General features: G+C 38.5%; 1 protein-coding gene and 1 pseudogene across 3 annotated transcripts in view; both read left to right on the forward strand.

The window, feature by feature from the left end:
- Positions 1-20,043, forward strand: part of LOC146454102 (uncharacterized) — a 392,508-nt gene that overhangs the window by 139,883 nt on the left and 232,582 nt on the right. The window lies entirely within an intron of this gene.
- The window catches only part of LOC146454109 (hemicentin-2-like), a 57,982-nt pseudogene that overhangs the window by 7,081 nt on the left and 30,858 nt on the right, over positions 1-20,043 (forward strand). Inside the window, exons 2-5 of the transcript XR_014859328.1 lie at positions 349-741; positions 7,945-8,187; positions 15,959-16,198; positions 17,133-17,412. The product of XR_014859328.1 is annotated as a hemicentin-2-like (transcript). The remainder of the gene's footprint in view (positions 1-348; positions 742-7,944; positions 8,188-15,958; positions 16,199-17,132; positions 17,413-20,043) is intronic.

Consider the following 20,043-nt stretch of genomic DNA (forward strand, 5'->3'; position numbering starts at 1 on the left):
GTCCCCCGGGTTCCTATAATTGACGTCCCCGCGTCCCCGTCCCCGTCCCCTTCCATACGTCCCCACGTCCCATGCTTGATGTCCCCACGTCCCTCCCCACGCGTCCCCAGGTCCCAAGTCCCCACACACGCGTCCCAATGTCCCCGTCCCCTTGTCCCCGTCCCACTTTTATACACAGCCAAACATGGACCTCAGTTTCTAAAGCTGTTTGAGTTTTATGGTTCAATATGAATTTTTCTGTGATGTTTAACACCTAAGATTAATACGTAGAACTCAAAACGTCTTATTATTTAAGTACGGTGAGCAGAGGTAACTAAGAGGAGTTCTTGTTATGAATTTGTTTTTCAGATGGTGCAGGTATCACTTGGTATGAGCCTCTTCCGGAGACAGAAATCACAGATAATACCGTCTTTCACACAGTGAACAGAAACCTGACTCAAGGATCTCCTAATGTTCCACTGAGCTGGAACTTTAGCCTGTCAGCTGGTTCAAATGTTCTTACGGTGACATTGAGATTTAAGGGTACTAATGTAGTCGCTTTGGTACCATTAGTACCAAACCCCTCAGTAGAAGTGGCTTTCAACAGTCGGTTCGGTGTAAGCTGGAATCCTTCCACCAAGGCCACTCTGATCATCAACAATGTAACTTCTGCCGACGGTGGAGAATTTTCCTGTGAGGTTTTGACTTTGGCTGGAAGCAGTACGACAGTCTGGACTAGCAAAATTCAAGTTACTGTCTTTGGTAAGCCAACTTTAAATAAATCTTTTGGAGTTTGATTTTATAAATGTACATCATGTTGGGAAATTGAGTTTTTATTTGAAAGCGAAATCTGGTTCGAACTAGTAATAATATTATACAGTGACAGAATTCAAGCATTCAAAAACGTGAACTGTAAACCATAACATTGTTTTATGAGCATTGTTATGACTAGCAGTACTTATCACGTAGAAGTGCCAACAGGGAAACAGGGAAAGTACTGTAACTTGCACCTTTGCAAACAACTTGCCATTGGAAATGGGTATATGGCCATCCTTTTAGTAATTTTAAAAGTGTATACTTAAAGTGATGTCAATACAACATTGAAGGAGAATTGATCATCCAGCTTGGTTTTTCGTAGCCTCCCATGCAAATGTTCTTAGGGGTTCATCACGCATTCCTGCCCCACGAACACTACAAAATTGTTCAGTTTTTCGGCTTTGATAAAAATTCAATTTGTTGTCAGTGAACATTATTTTTGCATGCAATTAAGGTACACTAACAACACTATACAGTATTATTTTTTCACTTGACTTTCACTTTATATGCCACTTTTTTCCCTTACTTCCATTAATTTAGTCTACAATAATTATTACTTATTTAGTAGCACGATGAACTCAGCTACATGTAGCTTATTACGACATAGTAGTACAAATTTCTTCAATTAAGATCTATGAAGTTGGAATTTCCTGATGCCTTTGAACAGTGTTTCCCCCCTTCTCTGGAATTCCTATTTCCTCTATGATGGGGGGATGGATGTTCTCTGGAATAACAATAATTTATAGATTCTGCTAGAAATTTAAGACTGTGTTCATGTTACGTTTTTATTCAGGTTTTTTTTTACCCATGCAATTTATCTTGCACATAGCAAAAAATCTAGCCTCCAATGCAGACTTTCTTAGGTGTTCGTCACATGTTCCTGCCCCAGGGGGGGACAGGAACACAGGCAGGAATATGTGACGAATCCCTAGGAACGTCTGCGTGGGAGGCTAGTACAGTGTAGTCTTAGTGAAAGCCTTAAATTTACAGAAAACAGAGAGGCATCTGTTAGTGATGTTTGCGTTACAGGCAAAGGTCAATTTGAATTGTTTTGTCTGCACCGCAGTGACCCATGCTCTTAAGGGGGAATTTCACCTAAATACCCTTTTTTCTGCCGCTCGTTCACATTTCAAGCAATCCAAAAACCCTACCATCAGCCCGTGAATCTGTGTTGTGGGGTGTTTTGTGAATTTTTGGGTGATTTTTGGGTATATTTGGGAGGAACAGTTTTTGTAGAAGGATTCATTTGGTAAAATTAAGAGAAATAAGAAATATTGAAGATTTAGTAAAGTTTTAAAATTAGAATTTGTAGTTAATAATTAATAGACAGACACCAAGTTAGTCCACTAGCAACCTTGCGTGGGTATCAACTGTCTGTTGGTGTTCCAAAAATCATTTTCTTTCTTCTATCCCTTCTTAAAATCTCTTCAGATTTCATTCAAAAATTTTAGGTGAAATCCCCCTTAAAACAATTTTGTCCAAGGTAATAATATTCAAAACTATTGCCACTTTTTTTTTTTGCAAAACCTCGATAAAGAAGAGCCCATTTAACATTCTTTTCATATGTTATTGATCTCATGAAAAATTTTAAAGAATGTGAACATAATTATTTTATTTTGCAGCTCTGCTTTGTGTGGGGTTTCAAGTTATGATCTCAAATTGCAAAGGTCAGCTTGGCTACCTCTGCTGGGAACAAATTTATTATTATTATTTTTTTTTGAGCTATTCCAGTTCAAAATGAAAGCTAGTGACTGAAATAACAACTAACAGTGTAGCTTGAATGACTAGCACAAGAAATAACTGTACATGTACATGTATCAATAAAGTTAGTGCCTTAAAAATTTGCATACAAACTATGCATGAATCAAAGGCTCCCGTGAGCCAACTCTTGAATGCAGATGACACATCAGTAACTGAAATTTAGACGGCTACGGAAACTTCCTTGAAAGATGTACATAACGAAAAATAACCATTCTTGTACTATAAAAATGATTGTCAAATTATTCTCTACAGATTGAATAAGATTATTCTGATGCGCTGATTAAAAAAATCACGTGTTTTTTTATTCAAAGTTCTGGAAGCACGCCATGTGCAGCTACGTCATTCAAATTCGTGTCCGATAGTCTGGGGCTACTGGATTTTGCGATCGGGCTAGTGGATTCTGACCATCACTTGCCCGATGGGCAGGTGAAGTTTTTTTGGGAATTAAAATTACTGTAGGGCATACTTTTTTTTAACTTCCAGGTAGATTTGTGTTTTTCAAGCCGATCTCACAAAGGGAAATCTGTTCAACAAAGTATCGCATTACATTTCATGCCCGACATAAATGCGTGAAATTTTTCCTTTGGAGTTCAGTCCACGCAATCCTCAAGTAAAAATAACGAAATATGACAAGCTCTTGCTAAATAAGAATTATTTATCGACCGCGTCCTCATGCTTTCCCATAAATTACCAGTTGTAAATTGCGAAAATGAAACATTTTTTCCCTTTGAAACCTCTATGAAAGCTGACAAGATCTTAAAGTGTTCATTTCACCAAAAATTTGCATAATTTTGTTTACGACGTCAATGATGCGTGACATGGCACTGTTCGCTTTCACGTGAAAACTGACAGCAAAACTAGTTTTTTTAGCAAACTAATCTACTTGATGTAATACTTTTGTATGAGAAGGAAACATATGATAAAAGATGTTGAGTTTTCATGTGTGCAAAAAGTTATGATTAGCAGTGAACTTTTCAGTTTATAATAAGAGTGCTTTTTTAGCTGAAGACATTTTCTGGCGGGAAATATTTCTGGCGGCAAAATTTCAAGTTCCGCAACGCAATATCATGCATTCTTTCTGACTAAAACGATTCAGTTAGTTCAATCGCGAAGGGAGGATAGGTTAAAAAATCGGTGAGGTCTACAATAAATGAGGCCACTAGTGCTAAAGGTAAAAGCTCTAGAAAGCGTCTTGTTTATTCAAAGTCCATGTCCACAATTACTTTTAAATTAAATTATTTCTAAATTTAATTATTTTTAATTCTTAAAAGACACCGCACTTTGCAGAAAAAAACGAACTTTGCTCAGATTCAACGAAAAATCTCCATTCTTACACTAAAATGATTGTCAAATTATTCTCTACAGAATGAATAAGAGAATTCTGATGCGTCGTGAAAAAAATCATCACGTTTTTTTTTTTTTTTCACTAATTGAGTTTACGACCCCGGACTTTCTGAAAAACTGAAAAAACTTGTAACTTTGCTCAGATTTAACGAAAAATCTCCATTCTTGCACTAAATGATCGTCAAATTATTCTCTACATATTAAACAAGAATATCCTGATGTGCCGTGAACAAAAAATGTTCGCATGTTTTTTCCACCAATTGAATTTAAAACTCATTCACTGCGCACGACGAAAGTTAACGACAGAACCGACCAACCAAGTCAACAGTCAGCCATCGCTATAACTCGTTCATTGCGCATGCGCGCATTCACGAGTTAAAAATAAACATGGAGAAGGAGTATTGCTAGTCCAATGCAACTTAAAACAAGAAAAGCGTCACAAAGTTCACGTCATTAACTGATTGCAGGCGATCGTTTGTCTATTTCTGACACCATGTTGACCGGAGGGGACAGTAAAACATGGCAAACAGTTTATTTTACTAACTATATTCTCAGCACAATGTTTTATTGCTTGCAAGCATTGACCATAATTATTACACAAGACAAACAGCTGCTGTACAGCCATGCTCAGAATAACGCTGAACCTTTTCTATGACAATGCAGATCTATTACTCCAACATATCAACACCCTCCAGTGGTGTGTCACCGGTACCCAGTTAAATACAACTGGGTGAAGAGAGATATATGTAGTGTGGAGCAAAATTTCTTGTCTAAGAAATTAACACAGTAATGAAAAGACTAACCTACATGTACATGTGCAGTACTTAGTGTCAAACCACCGACCCTCAGGTCTCTGATCCCCGACCTTGCGGTCATCTGCTGGAAAGTCTGATGCGCAGCTTAAACAACTACACCACCACTTTCTTTTGGTTGTAACATGTATGTAGAAAATCAGGGGCTTTACAGTTGACCCAGGTTGAGCATACCCCCTAGATTGTATTTAATGATTGAGAAAATTTATTATTTAAAAATATGTACCCATTAGTTGTGCATTCATTCGTTCATTTATTTTGAAATTATTAAAGACTCCCCCTCCCGCCAGGATTTCCGGAAAAAAATATTAGGCTTAAATTTAATTTATTTTTAATAGAAAATACGCACAATCACGTCTAGAAGATGTTCTTTCTTAATTTCTAAAGCTTCGGCTAATATTAAAAACTCTATCTCGTGGAACTAAAATAAGAAAGGAGCAACAATGCGAAAAAGCAAACGAGTTCATCCTTTGTGCCCAATGGACAATACCAATGGAATCTTAAAACTGCACACAGAAAACGCACTGGCTGCTTGTTCAACTGTGCTACGGACGATGGGACTTCAGAGAGGTTACCACTGTATATGTTGCAGGAACCCATCCAAGAACTTCCTCCTTCTGTTGCTTACACAATAACTTACGTTTCCAAAAGTTTTTTTGAGGTACAGATGGCTACAAGTTCCTCTCGAGTATTTTCGACGAAGAGGGAATGTTTGGACCAAAATTCTTTGGAATCATCTTCTTCAGCTAATAGCTCTGCATCCTTGCTTGCACAAGTAAAAAATTATTCTGCCATCCACGCTAAGAATGCAATGGCAGGCCAAACAACCGAGATTTCAAGGGGGGTAATGTGAAATTACACAACAGTGTCGCGCTGGGTCTGGTACGAGTAGAAATGTGTCAAGCGTTTCTAACTCTTCGTTACAACAATGTTGCGACGGCTCGTTCTTTAATATCTTGTTGTTCGCGTTTTCTGCTATAAAAGGACCTGCGAAGGAACTTAGATTATCATTTATTTTAGGTGAGAAATATGTGAACAAAATATTTCTACTATTTTCAGGGTCTGAGAACGCTGAAGTGTCACTGAACTAAATGTTCGAATCGCGTGAACTATCGGTCGAAGTGACCCCTGCAGAAGACGTTCTTAAGTTCAATCCCCCCTTCCAGAGTCTTTGACCCCCCCCCCCCCCCCCCCTCCTGCGATAAGAACTGTAAAAGAAAAAGGTAAAAGATTGTAAAACAAATAGATTGAAAGAGTTATTTTTAACTGTTAGAAGTTTACTTCAGTTGGAAAACCGGAGATTCTTCAAATATTTGATAATGGAATTTAGGTTTTGGGAAAGTAAATTTTGCAGTTGTTCCCTTTTTGCTCACTTTCTATGTCATTATTTTATTTGCATTTGACAGGTACATGTATTGATAATTTGGTGTCTTTTTTATTGCAAAAAAACAAGTTGACATTAATTTTTTGTGTATGTGTGTGTGTGTGTGTGTGTGTGTGGCCACTTGTTGATGAGAAACAGTGCCGCAATCTGATCATGAGTACAAAATTGGTAGTTACATGTTATGTACATGTACAGCTGTACAGCTGTAGCACAAAGTAAGGTGTTTAGAATTGAGATCAGTGTTTAGAACAGCTACATGTACACTGGAACTATTGTACACTGCAATTATACTCTAGTTGCCAGATTGGGCAAAAACAAAACAAAAACAACTTAGAAATCTACACTGTACAGTACATGTTTTAAAACCACAAGACTGTTCCACTTCATTTGACAACTGCATCTAACATTGCCAGATTTAAATTCATGTAGGGGAAACAATGTATTCAAGAGATGGCCTACACCCTTTTTAAAAATATGGTTAGTAGTAGGGGTGCATACAAATCTTTTTTCTCTCTTATTTCCTTTTCCCTCTTGGCAGAATCACCAGTTAGACGGGAACACAAAAATGAACAATGTATTTAAATAATATACATGACTGTACAGTTGACTAAATTTGCGAAAGTTTATTTAAAAGTCTACATGTACAGTTTTGCACTTGTAAGCAATGCAAATTCTAAATCCTGTGACAATACAAGGCATTATTTTTAGCTATTCAGCAGTGTTGTTTCACTGCTTTGTTTCGCGTATGACTTCAATTTCCCTTGACTAGTTCTTTCCCCTTCCTTTCCTTTTTTTCTTTTTCAATCAATGCATCCATAGGAAATTAGTTCTTACTGTATATCATCATGTGGTAAAACGTTTGGGTATGGTGGACCATGTGATGGTGCATGATCTTGACATTGTGCATCTGAGAAAATGTATGTTGACATTCTCGGCTTCAAATCCAAGAACTGTAATCAGTTCGAAGTAGTCAAGTTGTGGAACTGTGGTGTTCATGCTTCAGAAGAATCAAAATTGCAAAATATTAAAATGTTTAATTAATTATTAATAGTAAACTCAGTATAAGTTATAATTTTTTGTTACATTTTTCAGAATTGAATGATTGTGTCATATCATGTAAAATAATAAGTTAAACATGATATTGCATACATGTATCCTTGTTGTGTTTGTTTAGTTGATAATTTTCTTTCTGGTTTCTTAGGGTTCAGTTTTTCAAAGAGTATAACACTATCTAGTGGATAAAATTTACTCCAACCAATACATTTTATCTGCTGGAGAGTAACTTACTGTACATGCACTGGACAAAGTTATTCCCTCTTTGAACAACAGGGGCCAGGTTTGTAGTCAAGAGTACATGTCATTGAACAATTTTAAAACTCAAGATTCATGAAAAATGAGTGTCAGTCAAACAAGGATATATAGGCAGCATACATGTAGCTATAATACCTACATGTGTTATACATGTCAGATAAGATAAGATCAGTAGTATTATTTAAAGACGTACATTGTATACAGTGTACATGTGGTATTTCATATGGAACAGATAATAATTATGCTGTCAACCTATTGTCTACAGTGTAATTATTACACTGTAGATAATACGTAGGTTGGCAGGTGCTCGACCAAGCTGCATGCTGGTTGGAACATTAATTTTTGTACAATGTAGGCAGCCTTTCAAAGTCTATCACTTACAGTGTACGTCCAATAAGAAATTCAATGAAGCACTGAAAATTCACTGCTGCACGGTAATGTGATGTTACAATGTACAGTCCTGTACATGAATGTAAAAAAATACTGAAAAGTAAGACTCAAACATATTTTTACCATTTGTGTCTCTTCACTGTTTAGTTCCACCACGCATCACTGACTACTCAGGAAACCTAATGGTAGCAGAGGGGCAAGACGTGACCCTTGAATGTCAAGCAACTGGTTATCCTGTTCCAAAGGTCACCTGGGCAAGACTTACTGATAACAGTGTATTCAATGGAACTTTGGCCAACATCAGTAGACAGGATACAGGAGGCTACAGATGTACTGCTGATAATGGTGTTGGAAGTCCTGCTACCAAGGATATCTTCATTACTGTACAGTGTGAGTGTTAGAGAGTTGTGAATTCAGCTATTTAATTTTGATTAGTTATACATTAATAGCAAGAAATGGTAACAGTGTGTGTATACTGTATAATTATAGGCACTGTTAATACATGTACACTTTGCACACATATATACGTACACCCATACACAAACATGTACAGTACTTGTAAGCATACTTGCTAATAGTTGTTCTCTCTTTAAAAAATGGGCATGTTAATTGACATGTGACCAGTAAAATACATATCATACTAACTGTAGTCCACCAGGGTACCAGTTAAAAGGCACTGGCACTTACACATACAATGGGCATGCCCATGTTGCTGGACAGGTGTGCACATCATAAACATTTATCACAGCACGTTTGTGGCTTGCACAAAATTTAACGTGTTGTTTGTTCAGTATACTGGTTTTTGTGCACAACCAGGAGGCCCGGAGGGGGAAGGGGAGGAATATTGTGAAGCATAATTGTCTTGGTACAGTGTACAAATCAAGGCCCAATTTTTGTACTGTAGAATACAGTTTTTGCACTGTAGTTTAGATGGTTTTGGTACAGTTTAATATGCACGTTATTTTTATGATAATAACCAAAGCTGTGAAAGAAGCACTCTGGTGATCAGTAGTTTTGGAAGCTGCTACTTTTTGTCAAGATAAAGTAAAAAAATAAATAAACAAACAAAACACAAAAACAAAGGGATAAAAAACAAAAATCAAAGTAACAGAAATTTCGTTTGAACATCAAGAATCAGTTTTGCATTTTACAGTACCTTTTGTTTTTCTTTTTTAATTTTGTTGTCTCTTTGTTCAAAGAATATTGCTGACAGCTTGCTTAAAATCCTAACACTGTACATTGTATATTAATCTAATAAGGAAAATGAAGAGTGTATACAATATGCGAGCCAGCTGCGAGGCATGCGAGGCAGAGTCGTGCGAGGCATGAGCAAAACATGCGAGGCATACGAGGCATGAACAACCCGGCATAAATGCTAACCATTGAGCTAACCGGGGAGCTATTTAAGCTAACCTGAGTGCTTTTTAGGCTAACCGGAGTGTTTTTTAGGCTAATCAAAGTGTTTTTTAGGCTAACCTGAGTGCCTCGCATGCCTCGCTGGCTCGCAGATTGTGCATCCCCAAAATGAAGACCATGTTTGCAGCTTTTTAGTTGGACAAAGACAAAAAGTTAACTGTCAACTGAAGGTTTCTTTATACAGTTGTAACCTGTCGGAAACTGTTGTATACACAGCTAGTGTTATTAAATTATAATTTTTTTCTATCATGCAAATGTTGTTCGATTATACAAAAAAGTGTAATTCGGCCTGTATGAGCATTGAGAGTGGGCATGTGTGCATGTTGTTCATAATTTATTATTATTTTTACTTGCAAAATATTGACATTTATGAATACTGAAATTTATACACTGTACCCCTTAAAACTGGTGCCTAAGATTTGCAATGAGCTGAATGATTTGTTTGTTACCTGTGAGATCTTGAGGCTATAAAGTATAATATAACCAACCAGAAGGACTCTTTTGTATGGCGGAAAAGAAGGCAAACAACAAATCAATAATAATTTATTATTACGCGAGACTACTGGACCACAGATTTTTTTGCTAATTTTATTGGACTGGATATAAACATGCATATAACATGAGTTGTAGTATTTCTTTGTCATAAGTACGTAAATTATGATCATCCGGGTGAGTGTAGTCCTGAGAAGGACTGTTTGTGGTGACTTTGACTGACGTTTCGACAACCTGAGCGGAAGTCATCTTCAGAGTCAAGTGAATTGTGGAACGTCAGTAGGTGGTATATACTGACGTTCCACAATTCACTTGACTCTGAAGATGACTTCCGCTCAGGTTGTCGAAACGTCAGTCAAAGTCACCACAAACAGTCCTTCTCAGGACTACACTCACCCGGATGATCATAATTTACGTACTTATGACATGACTCCTGGGTTCAAACCATTTACAAGTATTTCTTTGCTCCCCACTGTTATGGGCAGTTACTCAGTAAAAAGAAATCCGAGTGCTCCTATCAGGAGTCGAACCCAAGGCCTTCCAATTGGTAGTTCAGATGCTCTACCACTGAGCTACAGGAGACTCGTGGGAGCTAAGCTAAGGCCATTAAACTAAGTTCATGAGGCAAATATCCTTCCTACTGCTAGGATTTGAATGTTGAACGTGTGGTATATTATGAAATAAATGTGATGGTATATTTCAAGCCTGGTGAATGAATGAGAAATTGATATGATACATGTATTATTCTAGAAAGTGACACAGGCAATATTACTTGCAGACTTGTGGGAGCTAAGGGCATTAATTATAAACTAGGTTCATGGGACAAATATCCTGCATACTGCTAGGATTTGAATGTAGAATGCGTGGGATATAAAATAAATGCGATGGACCAGGTATATTTCAAGCCTGAATGAGAATGATATACATTTGTACCATTGCATTTATTTCAATTTACATGTACACTTCTCAAGGAGTGAACAATTGCAGTTGCCGGTCACCAAACAAGCACAGAAAATTGAAAGGCCAGCATGAAAAAATCAAATTGTCTGTGAAGGGTTAGCTAACCAAAGAAACGAGAATGGTCTCTGACAGGGCTGTCAGCACAAGCATGAAAACCCTCAACTATAGGAACTAACCCTAAAAATCCAAGGAAATGCCATTAGTGAAAGAATAATCTAACCAAGGTAAAATAGGAAATTTCACAGTGCGTTAAATCTCATTTGGTGTTAACTGCAATTGATTGGATATCGATTCACCAGAACAAACGTAAACAATGAAAATTTGCACATGCATAGCAACAACAACAACAACAAAAATTGCACACACTAACACAGCACTTCATACACTTCTATCTCCGGCTGCAAAATGTTAATGTTCAACTAACTTTGAAGACCCCCCCCCCCCCCCCAAAAAAAAAACCTTAAGGACCCAAAGCAATGCTTAGAGTCAGTGAAAGACTAATGGTAAAATAGGAAGCTGAACTTCGCAATAAATTTTATTGATGGTCAAGTATTAGCAATTGATTATAAGATTATACGCATAGTGACAATTAATCACTGATCATAACTACTGCAAGGCTTCATGCATTTCCACATTTCCTTTAACCAAAATTATTATAAAAATAGTAAGCTTTTAATTAGCAAAACAAAATGTAAATTTGGAATGTACTTCTTTGAATCACAAAGCTCTGCAATTTATGTTCAAACACCAAAACTGAATACTTACTACTAGTTGCCTGACAAAATTAGGTGCTATTATGTTTCGCACACTCCTGATCGTGTTCCAAAATAATATTTTTTGTGAAATGACATCCATGCTGCTAGCTATGGCCATGATCGCCTTTCTTTGGATAATTTGATATAAATTTGTAACAATCAAAATTGTACTCTATCAAAGTACAGTCCATCCACTTTTATTACCACAGCCCACAATCATTCACAGGAAGCAGGTTCTTTGTTTGCAATTTTGGTACACCAATGTCACATCATAGCAACAGTAGTCAAGGATTTGGTGATGTGAGTGAAAATCATATTTAAATTGAAGCAGAGATGTACAGCTGTACATGTCTGCTAAAATGAGCCTATCAGACTGTGAATCTCATGAGATTTTTATTTGTATATTAAATGTGCTATCTAAATAACAACAACAACATCAACAACAACTTTATTTGATATACTTAATATATCTTTTACAGGAAATTATCATGCACAGCCTGCAATTATAGCAGAACTAATCAAGGCAGGCTGTGTAACTTAATAATTATTACAAACATTAATAAAATTAGAATAAATTAATTAGTAAATAATAGACCATATTCATATTCTCGGTATTGAACTGGATCGAGCTTGCAATGGAGGCTCTTGCGGGGGAATATATTAGAAACTATTTGCATGTGAAAAGATTTCCCCGCATAAGCATCGTGCTGTAGCTCCAGTTCAATACCGAGAATACGAATATGGTCTATTACTTATAATTATTATAATTAAGTAATTAAGTAAGTAGATAAATTGATTAAACTTAATTGATTAAACCTTTCAACAAAAACAAATAGTTCCAAGTGGAGGATATTTTTTAATAATTTGTAACTTGAACTCTGTGCCAATTCAAATTTTGATAGATGATAATTGAAGGATAATTTCCCTAGGGTGGAGTAAAGTGCAGTTTTGGGTTAACTGTGTGCATGTGCACCAGCTCAGTATGTGGTGGGTGCCAGGACACATACAGTACAGCTTTACCCTTGTAAAAATTTCAGCGAGATCTCGCCGAGATCTCGGTTATCTCGCCGAGATTGGCGAGATCTCGCCGAGTTGACCGAGATCTCGGCGAGATTTCAGTAATTCTCGGCGAGAATTTTAGCGGGAAAAAATTTCTGCGAGATCTCGCCGAGATCGCGTTAATCTCGCCGAGGTAGGCGAGATCTCGCCGAGGTAACCGAGATCTCGGCGAGATTTCAGTAATTCTCGGCGTGATTTTTAGAGGGCAAAACTTTCAGCGAGATCTCGCCGAGGGAGGCGAGATCTCGGCGAGGTAACCGAGATCTCGGCGAGATTTTTAGAGAGCGAAAAACTTCAGCGAGATCTCGCCGAGATTGCGGTTGCGTCTTCCATCTCGGCGAGATTCGCGGCGAGATTTTTAGGGGCACCGAGACAGGCGAGATCTCGCCGAGACAAATGCGATCTCGGCGAGAAAACCAAAATCTTGCCGAGACAACCACGATCGCGACAAGACACCGCGATCTTCGCCAGATTCGAAACGAAGCCATGTGAACTCTTCAGTGGTAAGGATTAAGTTATGAGGTTGAATGAGTTAAAACTTCACCTTAACCCTCGGTGAAAATAATGTTTGCTTTCATTTTTTCATGCTATAACTGGAAATCGATGAACTTTAATTATTAAATTGATTTAAATTGTTAGCCGAGATCGCGCTTCGGCAGATTAATATTAAGCTAAGTGCGCGTCTTAAGATAAAAATGAGAAGAACGCTGCTCATACCGGACGCTCGTTAACATACTTATTTACTATCATAAAATGAATTCATTGACCTGATAATCTTATCGTTTTATTGTCTAAATCTTTAACTCACCTTTTTAGGCGATTTTTGTCCCTCAAAAGGCGTTTCAGTTATGTCGTAATGCCTGCTGCGAACGATTTTTCGGTGCAGGTAGCACAATTTTTGAAAACGCGTTCTTTCCCTTTTCATTACACTGTCTTCAGTTGTCGACATTTTTTGATTGTGCTCTTTTTCCTCACAATCTGTCTCTCAATCCTCGTAAACAACTTGCCGTCTCCGCGGCTTGCCACTTGACAAATGGCGCGAAAGTCCCCAATAACAACGTGAATTGGGCGATGTGATTGGTTAATTCAATCATGCCACCCGGCGATGCTCGCGTAAGCGAAAAAAATGTTTGACTGAAAGTTGAGGTTTGCGAGGCCACAAAAATTAATCCTGCTCTTAACCGCAGAAAATATGAAAAGTTAAGCTTCATGACAAGTTAACCATTCGTTTATGGCTGGAAATTATGATAAAAGAACCTGTGGTCAACCGGAGAATAGTACACAAGGGATATGATGAGCACTGGTCAACAAAAATGATGCTGATTAAGTTAACAAACTACGGTATCCGAACTAACTGAACTAAACTGAACTGCACACTATGAACTCAGTCACCGCACATTTTTTACGGAATACGGAATGTCCTGGATAATTAAGGTGCTGGAGAAGGAGGACTTAAAATTTGCTAAAGGGATGTTCAAGCTCGTTAAGCTATAAGCGTGTTAAGAATCAACTCAGTGGAAGTGACCATCAAGTTTGCGCGAGAATTGAGATTTTAATGGCTTTCTTCCACAGCCTTGTATCTCTTGATTGAGAAAGAGGTTAGTTTCTTATATTATTTATCCGTATTTCATCTTACTTAATAGCTTAAAGAAACACTGCGAGTAAAAGAGTTTGTTTAGAAATCGATAGAAGCTTTCACAAAGCGTAATTAGCTACACGAACGATTTTGTCTTTATAACTCCAAACCTCGAAGGTAAAATTTTTGAAATAAATTGTACGTGATTCACAACTTCTATATTCGTTTTAGTTGGCATAATTCATTTACATCATAAGCTTACCGCTTAGTTTTGCTCTTTTGTCCAGATTTCCCAGCCGTAATGATTCAAATGATACGGTAGAATATTGGCCCAGTTCAGACGCCGAACTTTTCACGAGCCGAACTTAATTCAAATTAAGGTCGTTCCAAATCACGAAAATCCAGCCTTTTGATTCAGACGCCGAACTTAATTAGACGAACTTAATTTACTTGAAGCAAAACCAATCGAAATGTAAGCGTTTTTTTTTTTAGTTTTAATTTTTTTATTTGAAATACGTTATAATAATTTATGCATTAGGTTCGGCTCATGAAAAGTTCGACGTCTGAATCAAAGCCGTTGTGAAGCCGAAATTCCCGGCTGAGCCAGGCGGGAAGAACGGCTGAGCCGTTCCAAATTGAAACAGCCGTTCTCAACTGATTCAGACGCCGAACTTTTGATGTACTTAATTCGAGGTATTAGGTTCGGCTCATGAAAAGTTCGGCGTCTGAACCGGGCCTACTTACAGAAGTTATACACTTTTTCGTGGAAAATGCTTAAGGGCGTCTTGAGAACGTAGTTCGGTTATGAGTATCCTTCCAATGTTATTCCGCTGATTAAGAATTTCAAACCAAAAAGCTTTACCTTCACGTCTGACGATCAAATTTTCAGTACACCGCTGCAGATGCTTGCTCGCCGAGATCCCGCCAGGGATTCCTCGCCGCATTTTTTTAGCCGTCTAAATTCTCATCTCACTGAGATCTCGCCACTAATCTCGCCGCGTTTTAGGCCGCCGAGATTTGCCGAGATCGGCGCGTTTTTGGCCGCCGAGATTTTCATCTCACCGAGATCCTGCCACTAATCTCGGCGCGTTTTTGGCCGCCGAGATTTTCATCTCACCGAGATCTCGCCACTAATCTCGGCGCGTTTTTGGCCGCCGAGATTTGGCGAGATCTCGGCGCGTTTTTGGCCGCCGAGATTTTCATCTCACCGAGATCTCACCACTTAAATCTCGGCGCGTTTTTGGCCGCCGAGATTTGGCGAGATCTCGGCGCGTTTTTGGCCGGCGAGATTTTCATCTCGCCGAGATCTCGCCACTAATCTCGGCGCGTTTTTGGCCGCCGAGATTTGGCCAGATCTCGGCGTGTTTTTGGCCGGCAAGATTTTCATCTCGCCGAGATCTCGCCATTAATCTCGGCGCGTTTTTGGCCGAGATCTCGTCGAGATGAAAATCTCGGCGGCCAAAAACGCGCCGAGATTAGTGGCGAGATCTCGGCCGAGATCGCGGCGAGATAAAAATCTCGGCGGCCAAAAACGCGCCGAGATCTCGGCGGCGATCTCGGCCGAGATCTCGGCGAGATGAAAATCTCGGCGGCCAAAAACGCGCCGAGATCTCGCCCGCGATCTCGGCCGAGATCTCGGCGAGATCTCGGAAAAATTTTCACAAGGGTAATTAAGTTGGTCAATTTAAGCTGCACTGTTTTATTGTATATTAAGTCAGTGTGATAAGACTTGGGAACTCAAAAAAAGTTTAATCTGTCTATTCAAGAACAACAACATGTATTATTATTACTACTTGCAAGACAATATAAATTTTGCTTCAACAAACTAGTATAAATGTTAACTTGCTTGCCAATTATCACTTATTCGTGATCACATTTATTTTTTCCTTTTATCCTCTTACAGATCCTCCGAGCATCAGTATTTCTGGTAACATGACAGTGAATGACACAGATACAGTGACACTCAACTGTGCAGAGGATGGTTTTCCAGAACCAAACATTACCTGGACAAGACTTTCTGATAATAGTAGTGTTCCTGTAACTTTCAAAATCTCTGGTAAACAGGATGAAGGAGGCTACAGATGTACTGCTGATAATGGGATTGGAAACCCAGCCACAGGAGATATTTTCATTGCTGTTGAGAGTAAGTCCAAACCATCTTTTTATTAAACTACATGTGCAGTATGACAGATAATTTAGTCTATTGTCTACAGAAGCAGCATGATAGCAGTGACTTAGCTTGGAAGTGCAAAGAGCTACAAATGTACATACAATTGCATGTACTTGTACAATGTACATGATGTGCTGTACATGTAGTTGTTCACGTGCAAATTTGGAAACACTATTTTTATTTTTAGTTTTATGCAAAAATGACTGTTATATTGTTACAGTAACAACAGCAACAACAACAACAACAACACTTTATTTTGTAACAGAGACGCATGCATGTACATGCACTTACACTTAATACATGGCGCCAGTTGCCAGTTGGTAATGGCAGCATTGTCAATGCAGCAATCAACAGACTTTCCAAATTCATGGCAAGAAAGCAGCCATCTGCATGCTTTCTTTCTTATTTGATGCCAGCTAAAACTCTGTTATGTCATCCCATGCAGTATCTTCCCTAGATACTGTAATAACAGTGATGTGATTGTGTAGCGACCTTTTGGATTGATCTTTTAATAGGTTAGGCTGGATTACTGCATGTACATGTATACACTGTCTGAGTGAGTAGCAGAAATCAGGCCTATCAATAGGTTTCTCCTGAGAAGGAAAAGTTCAGTACAAATTCCTTCTCATCATTATTTATTTGGCTCAACTTACTCAATTCAAATAATTCAGAACTTTATGTGTATTGACTTGTGAACATACAATGTACCGGTATTTGAGGGAACATGTTTTTACACCGATTTGACATGGATTGAGGCCACCTAAAAAACATACATGTCAGTGTGCCCAGATCTTCTAAGTCTTTAGGGAGAACATCTGGTAAAATTAATTTTTAACTTTACAGCACATTGTGAGTTTGACTTAAGGCTAGTGTGAACACAGTTTGACTCCATCCTTTTTTTATGCAGACTATCGCCCTAGAAACACAAACCTGGAAGCAAATCTGAATGTCAGTACTGTTGTCATGAGCACAAACTTTAACCTCACCTGCAGTGCTGATGCCAACCCACCTGCAAAGTATAAGTTGCAGAGAGAGCAGAATAGCTTGATCAGGACTACAATTTGGCCAAGATTCCTTCACCAATACAACCTCAGTTAATGAAAGAATGAAACAGGTGACCTACAGCTGCACTCCATTCAATGATTATGGTGACGGACCCACGGAAACAATAAATGTGACAGTGCACTGTAAGTACACGCCAATTGAACATGCTTGTCCTCAATTTTCTTTTCATGTTACCATCTCATGTCCTGCATTTTAAAATTCAACAAAAGGTACAGCTGGTATGTCAAACTAACTTTCTCTGTGATGTGGAGAATAAACAAGGAAAGGTTGTGTATTCATGCACCATTTGTACATGTACTGTTACACCAATTGTCGCACTATTGTAATTACTGTGCATTTGACCGATGGAAAATAATAAGGTCTTGTATGGCACACAGATTTACTAAGTTACAATAAATGCCAGCCATACAATGCTCTATCTTCAGGCAATGTTGAAATGTTTCTGTAGGTATCAGACGACAACAACAACAACAAAAAGCACATACACTGTACACACACACTAACACAACCAGCTCAAACTAAAACATTGCATATACTGTACAGTACCGCTTGAAACTATGGGACCATTTGCACGCGGTAAAACCTCGTCTTTGCCGAACGTGATTGCCGCGAATTCACCGTGGTGGGACTAAAACCGCAACCGCGGCAAAGACGAAAGCAACCGAAAGCCGCGGGGAATTAGACGCGGCAATGCCTCGGTAAAAATACAATGATGACTAATTACTATTGTCAGGGTATTGTCAAACATTATCTCACCTGTCATCCTAAAGAAGCCCTCAAACAAAAGAATTTGTAAAGACTCACCGAATCGGAAACCGAACGACCGATAACAATTCGTTTGGCAGTCACTGACGAAAGTTTCTTTTTCTGCATTTAGGACATGTTCAGTTTTTGTCACGCCACAGGCAATAACAGAACAAAGACATAGTTTCAGTTTAATTCTTGCAGTTTACGCCACACAGTCAAGAAAGATATTCTATTCGTTTGATAAACCTCCTGGGCCGAGTTGCTCGAAGCATGGTTAGCGCTAACCATTGGTTAAGAGGTATTAAAACCTATAGGTTGTTATGGTATTTAACCCGGGTTAGCGCTAACCATGCTTCGAGCAACTGGGCCCTGAATGATAACCCTTCCTACTGATGTAAAGTGCACAACAAAGTTCAATCGAAATAGCGACGCTGAATTCAAAATATGCAATCGGATTTCAGTAAGGACGCGGAGAAAAACAAAGTGAAAATCCCTCCAAATGTATTGCCAATGTAATCCGGATTCGAAAAACTAAAACTTCGTGATAGATTTGATTCGGAGTGTGAGCGATAAGATCGATTCAGTTGGAGTAAACACAAACGCGGAAAATTGCCGCACCGCTTAACGTATTTCTATTAATATTTACTTGGGATAAAACGAAAACAGCAACTTTAGCAAAAGTGAAAAGCCCCTTCCGATGTTTTAAAACGTTGAGAAAAGCCGTCGTTTGGACGTAGAAAGGACCGTGCCATGATGAAAACACCGGGAAGATTTCAGTCACGTGCTAGGCAACCAAATTCCTTCACGTGTATCAAGTTTCATTCCGCAACAACACAACGCGGAAAAAAAATTATAGGAAGTTAATTTACGGCGATTCTTGGTAGGAAACCTGGACGCTTGCAGTTTGTTATTCAGCCACAACGGGAGTAGTAGTACCTTTTCACTTATGCTTAACTAGATCCATTGTAATTACTTCAAAAAGACCTGGAAGCGCTCTCTTCTTTCGTCGACTAGCATTCGAGCTTTCACTGACCTTTGCGTTGCTTCGCGTATCGAAAGGAATTGTGCGAGTGAAGTTTAATGAATTGTTTTGCACGTTAAGCAAATAATTTTTGGCATAATCCGAAATATTATTACATTTAACAGTTCAATTCACGAGTTCGCTCACAGAGCGCTTTGATTATTTCCCTTGAGAGCGAGTGCGCTTCCGTGAAATTTATCACACCTAAAACCCGACAGTTTGCTTATTTGGGGGCTTCACACTAGAGCTCGAAGTATAATCTAAGTGCACTTGAAACCTACTTTGAGTGTGAAGGGGTAAAACCTACCAACTTGAACTTTACTTAGTGACCATGGAAACGTTCATAGTTCAAAGAAGCCGAAGTACGCCGCCAAGTATGGCCAACACCACACTTGAAAACGTACTTGACCAATAGGAAAAGGGAAACCAACTGAAAGCCACGTGCTGCAGTGCCAGGACAGATAAACATTTTTCCGTGAGCTAAAATTAATCCAAAAAAAACAAAAAATCAAAATGAATGGCTGGAGACTGTACGCCTTGCAGTTTGAGGACTCCATGGAACAGTCTTTTATATAAGTGAACACAAAAAAGAAGGAATAGCCGATGCAAATAGTTAAACTTACGATCTTATTTGAATTTCATCTTTACAGACAGCCTGAACCATCGATTTTCAGTTCAGAAGATGTTCTTTTGTTTTGTCGCCAAGTACTCGTAAACAATGAAGTACCTATGCATTTCCTGTAATGTTAAAACTCTCTGAGTCAAAATTAAAGACAAAATAAAGAGTAAACAACACAAAACGTTTTTCCGTTGCAAAGGCTTCATGATTTTCCGGCGAGCAATCGCATTTCTGATTTTACCGTGAACGATGATTGACAGCTTGTGCTTCAAGTGTATACTTTGTCACCAGGTGTGAAGCCAAGTTTTCTAAAGTGCGACTTGAGATTTTTAAGTGCACTTGAATCAAGTACTTACTTGAAACTAA

Source organism: Pavona decussata, unplaced genomic scaffold, assembly GCF_977016875.1.
Source record: "Pavona decussata unplaced genomic scaffold, jaPavDecu1.1 SCAFFOLD_315, whole genome shotgun sequence".
Classification (NCBI taxonomy): domain Eukaryota; kingdom Metazoa; phylum Cnidaria; class Anthozoa; order Scleractinia; family Agariciidae; genus Pavona; species Pavona decussata.